General features: G+C 42.3%; 1 long non-coding RNA gene across 1 annotated transcript; it reads left to right on the forward strand.

Moving 5' to 3' along the window:
* Nucleotides 1–688: 688 nt before the first annotated feature.
* Nucleotides 689–6,664, forward strand: LOC142817955 (uncharacterized). The gene is made up of 2 exons (XR_012895435.1): nt 689–2,183; nt 2,717–6,664. It is a non-coding gene; the product is annotated as an uncharacterized LOC142817955 (long non-coding RNA).
* Nucleotides 6,665–15,400: the final 8,736 nt, after the last annotated feature.

Below are 15,400 nucleotides of genomic sequence, written 5' to 3' on the forward strand. Positions count from 1 at the left end.
TCGGCGCTTTGAGCTTCGCGTGTTGTTTCCCTTGTATGCAGTGGATGGTGTTGACAACCACCATCGTCCAATAGGTTCGAAGTCGCAGTAATTGAAGAATTCTATTGGGCGTCAATGGCATAAAACTACGCATGTAAAGATTTGTAGTTGGATGAAAACCAATGTGATACGTGAATGGTCGGTGCATTCGAACGCGACATGGCATATGATCAACCTTATTTGTTATGTTGTTGTGTTGCGCCCCATCTCATCCAATTAAAAGTGCGACTCGAGATCCTTGCCTCATTGGTGGAAATTACCACCAAAGAGGTTAATGGGAGCACATTCTTTGCACGCTATTGGAAATAAAAATGAGAGGAAGTTTTCAGTGAGTGGTTCCTAAAGTTTGTGCTCTAGTGTACTTTCATTGGCTCTAACAGTCCAATGGTTGCGATCTCTGAAATACAGCTGTCGATACACTTTGGGACGATCTGGAACAAAGCGTACTTTGTAAACCAAAGCGTATTAGGGGTGCGCATGATTACGCATGGAACTACAAACAAATCATGCATCTTCACCTTCACTGTTCAGACACCGATATGGACCGTGATACTACGGCAAGCAATCGGAATGAAATGACCCTAGTAACTTTGTATGACACCAAAAATATGCAAACCCTCACGATTCTAGAGCAAACCTTGGCTGAATTCATCCCTGCGTCAATTACCAGCCATTTAACTTGGCGCACGAACATCATTCAAAGGTAGAGCGAGCCACTGACAAGTATTTTGTGCGACGTAGCGACCACTTGAGCTGAGAATAATAGCGTTGCGAAGGCGAATCCCCTGTCGCATGCTCTGATCGAAGCAGACGACAAACGCGAGCAGACGACGGCTTGGCCGACAGGCACAGCTTGTGATTGGTTGTGAAGCAATACCCTCCACATCAGCTCACTCCGTGACGTTGCCAAAACACTTCTTTCATCTGGCACGCCTGTCCTGTTCGTCATATCACCCCCCTCGCACATAAGAGAAATTTTTTTCACGCCGTGAAAATAGTGCAAGTACTTTCTAAGAGCTCTCTTATCGTCTTATGTGCTGCGCAGTTGTCGAAAACAACATGGCGTCGTAAACAGCATATCGGTCGGTGCGACTTTCAGCAAACGCTTCTCGCACGAGTTACTTCAGCGTTTGACCGGATGTGTTGTGATTACAGCAGCTCTTTCGGTGCGTGTAAGCAGTGCGGAAAGCTGTGGCAGTGCAATGGTGTACGGTGAAGCGCAGCGAAGCCTGTGCGTTAGTGTGGTTATCAAGCGGGGATCGGCGTCGATGTATCGACGACAACTGGCACTCGAGAAGCCTGCAATGTGTGTTTGTGTGCCGGTAACAGTTCGTTCGCTTGACTTTCCAGTCTCTCAGTTGGGTGCTGTGCGACATTTCGGATTGACATCGTTTTGACACGTTATTTGAGTGACCCCAAGTACGTACGGAAACGTATGGACTACGCGCTCGGTTCTTGCTTCGCCACTAGTAAGCCCGTACGCTTCTATTTACTTGAGAGCAATGTACTGTTCGGGAGTGAAACGATGTTAGTTGTGAACAGTGGTGCTGTGTTGACGTTCCAAGACTTGTGAACACGCTGTGCTGTGCTCGTGTGACCGAAACTTGAAAGACAGCGTTGATAACTGTTTTGCCCTGCGAAGTCGTGGTGGGCAGCTTGGCGCTTTTGTTTGTTAAGTCGTCACTTCCCCTTTTTGTGATAACCATAGTCCTAGCGCTGTGATGTGATCAACCAAAACTGCGAGATGCTACATTCTGTTGTGGATCGTGTTACTTTGGAAGCGCGCCTAGACTGTTCTTCGGTAACAAATTGAGAGTTCTATGTGGCAGCGAGAGCCCGTGAACGTCAAGCTTCCCTCCAGCCCCTCAAAAAAGCAAAGATTTCACCGGTGCCTTGCTTTGGATGAAGTTGTAGGCCAATATCGCCTAACTACAGGTTTCCGAGTTCGTCTGGCCATCGTTTTGCACGGCACTAGAGCCTTGACAACAGCCGGTCATGGCCAGTTCTTACACTTTATCAATGGACGTGCACGCCTGGCCAGCCCTTCATTGCTGTCATTGGCAGCTTCCAGTCTGCAGATGCCCTTTGCCTGTTCGCCGCACTTGGTTCCTTATGACACCGACGGCCACTAAATGCTGCCATCGGTGAGTTCACCTTGCAGAACTAAATTTCACCGGTACTATAATTCACGCAGTTCTATAACGTGTGCAAGTTTTTAAGCCCATCAGATGTAATGTGTCTCTATGGTAAGTTGAAGCATGAAAAATTTACTACTACTGTTATATACATACATATATTATGGAGCAAATACATAAAAAGTTTTTTGTGATTTGATACAAGTGAGCTCTTGTTTGATTATGAGGTTGGGCCTGTCGATTGACCACGTTTGATAGTTGGAAAGTTAATGTGAATTTATTTTTCAGGAGCCAGGTTGCACTTAAAAATTTATGTTATTTTGGAAAATTAGTTCTATAGACGATTACCACTGCGGTAGTACTATACTTCAGTAGGACATATATATTGCGGTACGTAAATTTTACATGAGGCTTCAGTTTATTTCAAAGTGATTATAGCAGACTTTGGTCACTTTAACGAAGTGATAGCTTCCTCAAATAAGTATTAGAAGTGAGTGCTTTTAATGATTGTTTTTAAATATCTCGTTTTTGGCTCTTCACAGATCGCAGAGATTGGCTTGTTAAGGTCCTGTGATGCATCGGTTGCACATTCTGGCACATCAATCCTCATCATTACTTGGAGCACCTGTACAAAAATAGGAAGGACACGTTCTCCCTAACTGTGCAAGCCTATGTCACTGCTCGGACTGTTATCATTCAGCGGATGTGACGTAGAAGCATGCATGGCAGCCTCATCTTGAAGGACTGCAATCTGCTTGGGAGCTTCGAGGGCACAAAACTGCCTACGGCTGGCTGCAAGGATAGTTTTTCTTTAATACAAACGATTACGTGAACACCACTTACTGTGCACAAATTGAAAACCCAAGCATGGTTGCTTTCAGTGGATACCTGTAATATTCTTACACATAATTCTTATTCAACATTTATAGAACTAAATTGCAAGATAATTGAGAATGTTGAAAGCTGAAAGCCTGCAGCTTATGAATGAAACTCCAATAATCTGAGACTCAAAAGCTTGTGCTTTGCAACGAGCACAAATACTTTGATTCCTTATTGAGCTCTCCAGCTTGTGACTCCCTCTGTGGATCAAGTGCTCTGGAAGGAAATAGCAAGTGGGTGAAAATTGCCTGGCTGTTCTCAACTTGCAAGGAGAAAGACCTATTGAAGAAGCCTCAGATGATATAAGGCCAGTAACTGCATCTTTTACCTAATGTAGCTTTTTCTCTCTCAGTGCTGTTGCTTGTGTTTCAGCCGAACATGTTCACCACGATTGCATAGTGATATATATTTTTCTACAAATTGTACCTGACCTAAGCATGCATTGTTGATCTCTAAAGGTGATGTTCAGTGTGTTTCAAAGCCATGGCTTCTCATTTCTCTGACTGTGGCTAGCCTATTTCAGCAGCAGAGCGATGCAGCTAGCACACATGCAATCCAAGTCATGGAGCGCTCCTTTGGTGTTCTGTGCAGGACACAGCATATCCATCCGGCAAGACACTGGTATGAACAATAATGGTGAGTGTTGGTGGCACCTGTAGGAGCCCGTTGTGTTTGTTGTGTATGATTATTTCCCCTGATAAAGTGCATTTTTGAAAGGTTTTCTTCATTTAGAATAATAGATGTCAGAAACAAGCACACTCATAATCCACAAGTTCTTTGTGTCTTCTAGACTGCCCATTTGCTCCTATATGCGGTATGGTGAGCTGGCTATGTTAGATAGCCTTAAACTTATCAACATTGGCTGTTGTGTTGTAATGCAGTCTAACTTGTGTTTCTTAGTGAACTTATTTGTGGTCTACTTCTCGCACCTAGTGTAAAGTCGAAATAAAAGAAACTCTATTGGCTTTTTATGCCTGTCAGAAGTTTCATGCCTTCATCTATACCATTGTGGTTTTGCTCTTGTATCATATTAAATATATTTTCAGCCTTCACTGTTTGTGTGTGTGTGTGTGTTGAGGCTTGTCATTGGCTTCTGAAAATACAATATCTGTAAATATGAGCACATAATTGACAACTATACACTCTTGCATGTAGCATGGTTGTAACAATGATCTGTATTTTTCTAAGTTCCAGCAGTAACAAGGGGTTCGGTGCTCCACGGTCATGCACAGTGTATCAAGAACAGAGCACAGAAGACCAACAAGTATAAAGGGACTGCCAGTGACTGTTCTCCTGCTCAAAGTTTACAACAGCAGAAAGAGCACATTGTGATGTCAGGAGCAGCTGCTGCTTAACTTCTTAGCAGTGCATTATTCAGCAGTTCCTTTGCTTGCATTCGAAATTATTTAAATTTTGCATGGAAGATACCAAACTATGACACTAATTTAAAGGCTGCTGTAGTGTTAGTGGGCAAATATTTTTGAGCTGAAGTTTTTAACAGGTGTGTTAAGTGCCTGCGTGCCTCTACATTTGCATGCCAGAAATCACAGCATCCATGGTCGCCAATGGTAACTGTGTTTGCATTCTTTGTAGTACAAGAAGTAAAGCCATGGATGCAGTAATCATGTACTTAGTCGATGTAATCCTTCAGTGTACACTCATTTGTATAGCACCAATGATGCCATGAGTGTATAAGCTCTGGGAAGTGAATCTATGTGGATTATTTTATTTGGAAGGAAGAGGATCATCACTACTCCTAGTATATCTTAACAGTAGATTTTAGTGCTTGGGTATTATCCCACTGCCTGTCCGTCCTTCAACAGTCTACTTATCTACTGTGTAAGTGTAACTTTTTAAATGTATACTTTGCTCGGATAGGTTTGTTCATTATGTAATGCAAGTGGCTTATCATCTATGCAGCTCTACTCAGACTAGAAATAAAAGTATTTATTTTTTTATATGTAGCTATAGCATGCATTCACTTGTGTTTTTTTTTCTAGGTGCCTGTACAATTGTTTAGCCCTACTCGGTTGCTGACCCGCAGGTCGCGGGTTCAAATCCCGGCTGCGGCGGCTGCATTTCCGATGGAGGCGGAAATGTTGTAGGCCCGTGTACTCAGATTTGGGTGCACGTTAAAGAACCCCAGGTGGTCGAAATTTACGGAGCCCTCCACTACGGCGTCTCTCATAATCATATGGTGGTTTTGGGACGTTAAAACCCCACATATCAATTGTTTAGCCCTACAAAAGTGCTGGTATACTCTAATATTGAATCTGGCATCTTAAAATAGTTTGTTAGTGGAAGTAAGAATGTGTTTACAACCAATATTACTATCCTCAGATGAACTGTGAAAACTCTGTGGAAATTTATTTACAGTTTTTGAACGTTGTGAAGGCAAATGTTACGTTCTTTTATTGTGGTCCCTGTTTCATGCAAATGACCCATAATTACTTGGCAGTGGCACAGTATTAGTTGTTATTTTACACATATGTACTGAGCAACATCGCAGTTGAGGCCAGCAGCAAGTCATACATGCAGTGCACTGGAGCATCACCTCACATAGTGTATAGTCTTTGCCCACCAGTAAACTCAATATTTTTCAAGCAGACTAATAGACAGCTGTACGGGAACTGTGTTGGTGTGCAAACTTTGAAGTCTTCTTGAGGAGTGTTTTTCATCATTTTTGTCCAAGTGAAGTAGCTACCCAAGGCCACAACTGGTGGGAATGTGGTGGTTTCCTCTCTCCAAAAGCACTCCTACCAGCTGCCTCAATGTTTGCATGGGGTGAATTCACAAACTGGAAAAATAATTGGTCTTTGTTTTCTTGGCCGAAAGAGTCACTTCCACCGTTGAGCCACCATGACGCGCCAGAATAGAAACTTTTAGCTAAATAAAGTTGATTCTACTTTTGAGAAGTGTTTTGGGGAAACGAAATGGCACCTATAGCTGTCAATATAAACACTGTTTGCACCAAGGAGCTTAGTAGCTTATATTTGTATTATTCATGTATTGTCTAGAATTTACTCGCGCTCTGCCAACTTTCAGCCCAAGTGTCCTAACATGCTTTGTTAGTGGCTTGTGAATGAGCCAAGCTATGTAAATAGAGTGATATTGCAGACATGTACAAAATATTGATGCACAGCCCTTTTCTTTAGCATGACATTGTCAAGGGCTTTATTCTTGTGTTTTTTATAAAGAGTGCTTGTCACTGGGCATCAGCGGAAAACTATGCATCAAGCTTTTGCGAGATGGTTCGAGAAACACCGTGTTCAGACATAACAGTGCCGGTGGATTTCTCTCGTAAGTTACTTTCTGTAGTATATTCAAAATGAGTTTATTAGAATTGTTGTTTTATAGCCATTCATTTTAATATTTACACCAGAGTGTGTGTATGTATGTATGTATGTACGGGTGTACATATGTATATGTGTGTGTGCGTATATGTATGTATGTATGTATGTATGTATCTTTTAAATGAGAATCCATTTATCATTGGTGAGTAAGTTTGGTAATGATATGGCTGAATTTGTTTCTAGTTATTTCTCTTTTGAGCCATTACATATTTCAATTTATTTTGTACTGCATAAAAATAAATGTAACCTTACACAGAATATGTGTGTTCGAAGAAGTTGTTTTATTTACCAACCTACAGTCATGGGCAAGAAATTGGGTAAAATGGAACGGACCTGCGAAGATTAGTTTACAGCATAGCTACTCTACATGGCATATCTCGTACACATTGCGTTGGTTGAATACCTCGATTTCAACCTTTCAATTTTAATCAGAAAAAGCAAGCTATCACCCGTGGTTGTATATGTGTGTGATATTTATGCATACTGTGATACCGGTTCGCAATTACAATTAAGGTCACAAACCTAGTCAAGCTGAATACACGAATTTTGTCCATGCACCTTTCATCTGCACTGGAACTGTTGTTAATAAAAATAAGCTTCAGTTTAGAAATTTATTCTAGTAACCAAAAGCAGGGTATCTCTTTATCACACAAATCAAATTGCTATTGTTCTGTTCCATTCTGGACAATAGGGGACCCTCTCAGCAGAACTCGATTAACTGCTATAGTTCATTTTAACCATTGACAGCGACATTACACTGAAGCGTGCAGCATGAGAAATAGCGGGAGAGAAGACAGAAACTAATCACTCTGTTCGCGTCAGCGCTAACTGTCCGTGCTCTTTGGTCTTGCTGCATGTGATGATGCCCACCAAATTAGCACGAAAGCGTGTCCCTACAAAGGCAGTCAACTTGGCTGCAAGCAGTTAGCTCACTGCATGTGTAGATTTTCTTCAAAACACCGTGAAGACTGATTGCTGGTCGAATATCCAAACACGTGAAAAGTAATATACCAGGTATAATTCGGTATTTCAGCACTGGACACTTTTGCGATACGAGAGAATGGAGGAAAAAATTATGAACCCTGAATTGTTTAATTTTTGAAGGAGCACAATACAGCGCTTTTGGGTCAAAAGGGGAGTGAAAGAAGCAAGTGCGAAAGCCTACTTCTCAAAAAATTAGTACCCGCCACCACGCATAATGTCAGGCCGGGCAACCTCTTGAAAAAAAAAAAGAAGTTCTTAGTGATTCTGCGAATCGAACCAAGTACCTCGTAGATTGTAGTTGAGCGCTGTAACCGCTCGTCCACTGCAGCAGTGCTTGCATTCGCCCTATTGCTGATATATCGTCATTTCTTCGAATGAAGCCAAATGCAAAAACGTCCGGTGAAACTTTGTCGAAAATATAAAAAATAGTTAGAATGCGTTTGCCCAAGGTTACTAGAAGATAGAAACCGCCACGTGTGACTGTATAACCGTGCGCTATTTATTCTTGTACGTTACTGACATGACGTTGGGATAGCCGGCTCTAACGTAGGCTACCTTCTCATAGTTTGTCAAATATAAATAAGAAAATAAAAATATATAACAGCCTGTGACAACGCTAATCAACTATTATGAGTTCACTGTCACTAGTGTCACTTTCACTAGATGAATGCTCAGTTTGCTTCCATTATCGTTATTTAGGAAAGTTTTGACTCATTAACTCAACTCTCCTAATTAGCAATGACTCTCACATCTAAGGACAGTCACACTTCATCTCCCTTTCTGAGTGGCTGTCACTCCCATATAACGCGTACTCCTCTCTTTTATGCTCTCCGAGCATCTGACGCTGCTTTGCGGAGACTTTCCCTGACGTCTGCTGGGCCAGAAAATTGTCTTTATTATCTATCAATTTCAAGCTTTCGCGAAGCCAAAACGAGAATCTCTCTCTCTCTCTCTCTTCATCCTTTTCGCACGTGTGATAACGTCTCTCGACCTCAAGACTCGTATACACGTCCCTTGCTTTGTTTGCGCACTCAAACAACGCTGGACGAAATATTTGCACCGTGTTTTGTGAAAAGCATTAGCACTGAGACACCTCCCGACGAGTCTCCCTCATTTTACGTAGACATATACCTAAGCGTAAGCGTATGCACGTTCTCGCATTCCGGCTTTATAAAAATGCCACGGTGCATGGAACCAGCGAAATTCCGCTCACAATTTCATTTGATTACTGCTGTTATCTATTTTAGCACAATTTGTCTGCAGGCACCAAAGTCGCTCATGTGTCTTGTAATAAGAATATTGTAACAAAGGCTACCTTTGACTATAGGTACAAAACACCCTTACGTTCACCACTATACCGTGCTAGATTGCACGGAATTAGTTAAGTAGCAGCGCAGCTTCAATGAAATGTAAGGTAAGTGGTCGCTTTAAATAAGGGAAGACATTCAAGGCACATTTTCAAACATTGCATGCATCGATTTATGTGTGGTTTCATTTATGTGGTGCACCTCGAGTGTTGTTTACTTGTACTAGGCGAGATAGTGCATGGATTGCTCGGTGGCTTAAGGCCATCAAGCAATTATTTTTTTTATCTACAGTCGTTGATTAAAGGCGAGTGCTTGGCTTTGCACCACCCACCAAAACGTCTATTACAACGTACGCGGCATCCCGTAAGCGCTGTAGCAGACGCTCGCGGAACTGAAACTTAGATGCAGCAAATCATTGGCTATCATCGTATACTCTCGATGCTAGATGCTTTGCGTGCTACCTTGATATTATCGGCAAACACTTCTTTCTTTCCTTGTCGTTTCATCGGCTATCGTCGGTCCTCCTTGCCCTCTTAAGTGCCGAATAAGTTAAATTCATACCCGCGCTATAGTAATCCCTCCAGATAAGAGAATTTTTGGCTAAGAAAATGCGTAGCCAAAGAGAAAGCTTTGTGAATTCGGGCCCAGTTGTTTCCTCTTGCGCAAAACTGCCAACAGTAACATCATGTATTTTAGCAACACCGGAAACGATGAGCTTATATGAAGCGCTGGGGCTCACGACGATATTAGCTGTGGACGCTGCTACAATAATCAACTTCAGTGAGTGTCACCTAAGTACAATCGATGTTCGCTCGACGTCGCAGCTGTATGATAGGTGTACATTAGTAGTAATAATCAAATTCGATAGCCAGTATTGCAACCACAATCGCAGTTTCACGAGCATCAGAGTCTATTGAAAAGTAAGTCCGAGACCTGGCGTGGCTCTGTGGTAGAATATCTGATTGCCACGCAGGTTGCTGGAATTCAATTTCTGCTCGGACCATGATATTTATTCTGTGCGTTCGTTGGGTAAACGTTACCGAAGACAGTTTTTTCTTAACACTTACGCGTTAAAACTACCCTTGTGTGTTCTTGAAGCATCTGGGTAGATACTAAGTTTCTATCAGCTGTGGCACATGCCCGCATACCAGTGGCACACACTCGCCCTCGGGTATGTGCCACTTTTTGAAGGGAGGTTTTTACGACGTGTGCGATGAGATAGTGACATTATTCATGTCTTGACCTCTGCGTATAATTCGTCAAACCTTGGTTGTTTTCATGTTATTTTGGTTCACGCCCAGTCAAGAGGGTGATCATGAGAGTGCCCAGTCGTTAGCGGCTAGATAGATAGATAGATAGATAGATAGATAGATAGATAGATAGATAGATAGATAGATAGATAGATAGATAGATAGATAGATAGATACAACAATTGCTTGCATTACACGAAGAAATGCTTCGCATTTAAAATGGGATACTTTATATTGTTGAGCGAAATGTCTGCTAGTCCAGTGCTTGGGCCCTCAGACCTGACCAATCGCTGTACATAGCACCATAGTTCAACAGTAGAGAGCTACTAGAGCACAAGAAACGCTTTCAACCGGATACCACGAGTGTACCACCGTGAGAAGCAGTATGAGTGGGTACTTTACCCACCCGTCTGTGTTCATCCCAATTTGTAGTCTCGTGGTTAATCTCAACGAAGCGAACTTTTAACTCAGGCCATCAATGCCATCATTGTGTCACCCTTAAACCATGCTATAGTAAACTATGTGCTAATGGAGAAAGCGTTTCCAAAGGCAGGTATAGCGGGAGTTTATTACAAGTGGCTCTTACCGAGTTCTTCATCTATTAGGAAGCATTTAAGGAAGCCATATTATTGGGGAATCGTATCTCATGCAATATACGACTTGTTGTCTACCGGGGATATGATTAACTGTAACAGTTAACCATTATAAGTGGGGTTTGACGTGGAAAAGCTACGCTGTCATTATGAGGCAATGTCAGTAGAAGACTCCGTGAATATCTTCCACTTGGTGTTCCTTAACCTGTTCAAAAATCTAACATTACGGGTGTAGAATTTTCACCTCCATCGAAAATGCTGCCGCCACCGGCGTGAATGACCCCGCGTAGTTCTGGATCGCAATCATTCACCACAACCGCTGCCACACTGTGGTTGGTAAATGACGAATGTGTCTGCCTAAGTTTTTAGTTATTGCTGCCACGCACACGTACCTTTAGTCCTACCTTTGCTTGAGGTTTAATAGAATGCTCGCTTTAATGAGGCACTGAGTTGTATCAAGAATCAGTGGCTCTAATTTTACAAATATACAGCGAAATCTGCTATGATATCAAAAGAGGGGCACCACAGTTACCCGCCATCTGTGTTCGTAACCATTATCGTGCCATAGTCGATGTTTGTAAACGGTATACTGCGCAAAATACGAAAGAAAGAAAAATACGAAGAAAACAAAATGCGTGATACAATGGGGTTCTAACCGATGCAATCTCCATGCGAATGAAGTATCATATCACAGAGCCAAGCAGGCATCCTAAACGTTTTCACAAAAAAATAACAAACAAGCTTTGTGTCGGAATGAAACCACGCTAACGTACCCAGTATCACGTGGAGAAAATTTAAAACAATCAGGTGAGAAAATACAAATCCCATACCAAGAGGTTCGTTGATGCTTTCAAACTTACAAAATACTCAGCCGTAATTCTTCATAAAAATCAGCCACCGCATCATTTTATGGAGAATATAGTGGGTACCGTGCAAACGTACTTCTATTAGTAGCCCCAATAGTGCTTGCAAGTAGTTCTAGTAATGTCATTCTTCCAGCTTTCGCTTTGACGATGTTGCTCTTGATGCGTAGGCCCGCGCTTTTTATGCAAGAACAACGCTTGTGACATCCACTACTGTATGAGAATAAAGGCATAAGGGCGGGTTGGTTCTGATTTAAAGCGAATGAAAAACTAGATGGAAATACCACAAAATTCACCAGGAGTGCACCTCCCGACTCACCAGCATCAAAACAATGCGATTCGGTATATCGTCAATGCCAGCACGCGCACCTGCCGTGTTAAGCTGAACAAATAAATGACTACACAAACATAGACACTGCTTAATGTTGTGATGTTTAGCGTGCAATATCATCACACAGCACACAGGCTTCCTGCGTTTAGCCTCTATGAGTATACTGCAGCCACAACCAGCATGGAACTCACGACCGTCAGAAACGTCTTTTTAAAAGCGCGTTGCACCATATATACACATTTAATTGGTCTTACAAGATTTTTCAATTAAATGGGTACTGCTTGCTTTTTTATTTTCAGCTGTGATTATCAATTTTAATTTTCATTTTCAGCTGTGATTATCATGCTGCCCAGCGAAGCTGCAGCTCTCGGCGGCGTCGTCGGCGGCATTAACTCCATTGGCATGCGAAAGAAATAAACGGCTGCTGGAAATGAATAGATCGCTGACCATTGGGGCCAGCCAATCGGTCGTAATTTATTTGCAATAAAACACCCAACGGAACGCTGATCATCTGTGTCTTTTTCTCTAGTAACGTATTATTTTTTATTGTGAATGGGCTGCGGTCATGGTATATATCTACAAATCACTATCATACTGTTATATTACCAGCAATAATAAAGCAACAGGCTTACAGAAAACGTATACAGAATCACAAGAATTTGTTAACAACTATAGCTGCGGTGCTCCGCAAGTTAACATTTCCCGAAATTGTGGCGCACTGAACTTTGGGAGTTGGTAAGTTGTTTATTTCATATGCCTCTTCTTGTACATAGCTTTGTTTGTGAATTGTGGGTAACAGTAGAGAAGTGACGATGTCGAAGAGGGTACTCTGAAGGTACGAAGAAAATGCAGCCAAAGCACAGTTTGACACTCTAAGTGACCGAATGATAATGCTAGGCTTCCTTGAAGTTTTGAGTGTGAAGCAAGCACACTAGCTCGAGAAAGCTCCCTATACATGTCATGGGGTGGGGGGGAGCTAGGTTTTCTGCCATTCTGTTTCCCGCTATCCCACAGGCCGATTTACTCGCACAGACTATTTGATAAACTTTTTACTCTACCTTCATTCGATGAAGCTAACTTAAGAGAATATAGAGAAAAAGTTCAGCCCATAAAGGCATAACAGCCTCATTTTAGTACGTTCCCATTATTCGCCTTACACTGATTCAAGGAAACTCCGGATATGGCGTTCGTAAAGCGTTTTAAAAAACTGAAATTCTCGCAAAATAAAGCGCAAGGAAGCGTATTTAAGTATTAAACAGGAATGAGAACGGAAAATCATCCTAAGGGGGCTCATCCAAGGCAAATTCTACGACAATAGCGGTATGTGAAACTCGACGGCCAGGACATGGGCTCTCTTGAAAGCTGAAGTTGGTTAAAGATGTGGCAATGAATCAGCCTTAATTCGCTGTTCACGCAGTAGCTTGATGTCAGTTGAGCGATTTCTGAAGTGATAAAAAGCACATCATGAATGTATATTAATTTAGAATTTCAGAAATTTTTATTCGTTTTTTGGCGAGTTCACTGAACTGAACATATTTTCAAGTATCAGAGAGTATGTGAACTTGAGAACCATTGTCTTAGCGCGTTTATTACCTTTGGGAGAGGCGTGTCCGTAGAAGGTAACAACTTGGAGCGTGAAAAGAGAAGATAAACATGATTACTTCACATCATTTACAAGTAGAACGTACTATAGCGCTATATAAAAACACAGAACTCACTGTGCTCAATATGAGATTTGAAATTATATGCCCAGGCATACAACGTTCATTATGCGGTATGTTCAATAGGTATTGCAGCTACCTTAAACTGGGATTGTGGCGTAAATAATCAACCAAGTAATATTCCACGTCACTTCAAGACACTCACTGGTGTAGTGAAAATATCCAAGTAACATACACATCAAATTACGTGACCGAACGTGGTTATTTGGAGGCCAAAATTTTTCGACATCGTTATTCTTCTACTGCTATTGCAGCAGAGCATGTGCGTGTTTTCTATGTGCATTGATATTTTTTCGCAGCCGAATGAAAATTATTTGGAGAAAATTTGTTATGGTAGTTCAGTGCTTCTAATTAACAGTAAGAATGTGTAACTTCTGGCAGATCTTCACAATAGTTATTTTGTGACTCATTACGCGTTCATTTTTCTTTCATCCCTGCACTTATACCACAAAGTGATCGAACGAGTTACCCTTGATGCGTCGGCGAGCTTTGCCAAAAGTCATATTACAACTCTTTTCCCAGCCACCTCTTTTCACGGAATGTGTGTTTTGTCTTGCTTTTTTGGCAAAAACACAGTTGATTTCATTGATTGATTTTTGAAAATTAAATTTTTTTCATTGAGGTATTGAACCTAATGTACCCCACTTTTGACGCTGATTAAGTGGTAAAACAAGTTCAAGTAACATTTATCTTCTCGACCATTCTTCAGCACTACCTTCTGCCATTCAGACCAGCTTTAAGTGGTCTTGCTGCTGAAATGACTACCGAGATAAGCTTGTACACTTTACTCTCAGAGCTAAATATAATTGGTTGGGGGGAAAAGATATATAACTATATAAAAGATTTTCTCACCGATCGGGAGGTGACAATTGGTATCTCAAGCGTTAGGTCTGAGCCATTCCGAATGCCAAACAAAGGAATGCCTTAAGGAGCCATAATATCTCCTCTGTTGTTTAATATCGCCATGCGTCGACTCGCTTGGGCCTTGGATTGTGTACCACAGCTAGATTATACCCTCTACGTGGACGACATTGCTCTGTGAGCCACAAAGGGGTCCCTGGCCAGCAAAGAGCAGACTCTGCAAGAGGCGGCACTGGCTGTCGAAAACTTTGCCAGAACGAGTGGTCTCAGCTGCGCACCCGAAAAATCGGAGGTGATCAGAATACACAGCAAACGCTACAAAAGTAACGAAAGAATAGAAATTGAAATCGAAAAGCAGAAAATTAAAGAAGGCACCGTCGCCCGGATCCTGGGTTTCTGGGTTCAAATCAACGGTAGGGCAGCCCCGCCGCGGTGGTCTAGTGGCTAAGGTACTCGGCTGCTGACCCGCAGGTCGCGGGTTCAAATCCCGGCTGCGGCGGCCGCATTTCCGATGGAGGCGGAAATGTTGTAGGCCCGTGTGCTCAGATTTGGGTGCACGTTAAAGAACCCCAGGTGGTCAAAATTTCCGGAGCCCTCCACTACGGCGTCTCTCATAATCATATGGTGGTTTTGGGACGTTAAACCCCACAAATCAATCAACGGTAGGGCAAATCACACTATCGGTCTTCTTAAATCGGCAACTAAAGAAGTGGTTAGGATGATTCAGAGGATCACCTTCCACAAAAAAGGCATGAAAGAAAGTGACACTGTCCGTTTAGTGCAGGCGCTCGTAATCAGCAAATGACATACAGCTTGCCTTTCCACACGCTGAACAAGAGCGAGGAAGAGCAAGTAGATTCTATCATCAGAGGGGCTTACAAGGCAGCATTAGGCTTACTGATAAGCACTCCGACACAGAGGCTTCTCGAGATTGGCCTGCATAACACGTGCACTGAACTGAAAGCAGCAACATTGATCTCTCAGCGCAACCGGCTCAGCCTGCCGAAGTCGAGAAGAGAGATACTGATTAGGGCGGGTATAACACCGCTACCCCAAAGCTTGGACGAGGAGCTGGTAGACGTTC

The sequence above is a fragment of the Rhipicephalus microplus genome, chromosome 5, assembly GCF_043290135.1.
Source record: "Rhipicephalus microplus isolate Deutch F79 chromosome 5, USDA_Rmic, whole genome shotgun sequence".
NCBI classification, from domain to species: Eukaryota; Metazoa; Arthropoda; class Arachnida; order Ixodida; family Ixodidae; genus Rhipicephalus; species Rhipicephalus microplus.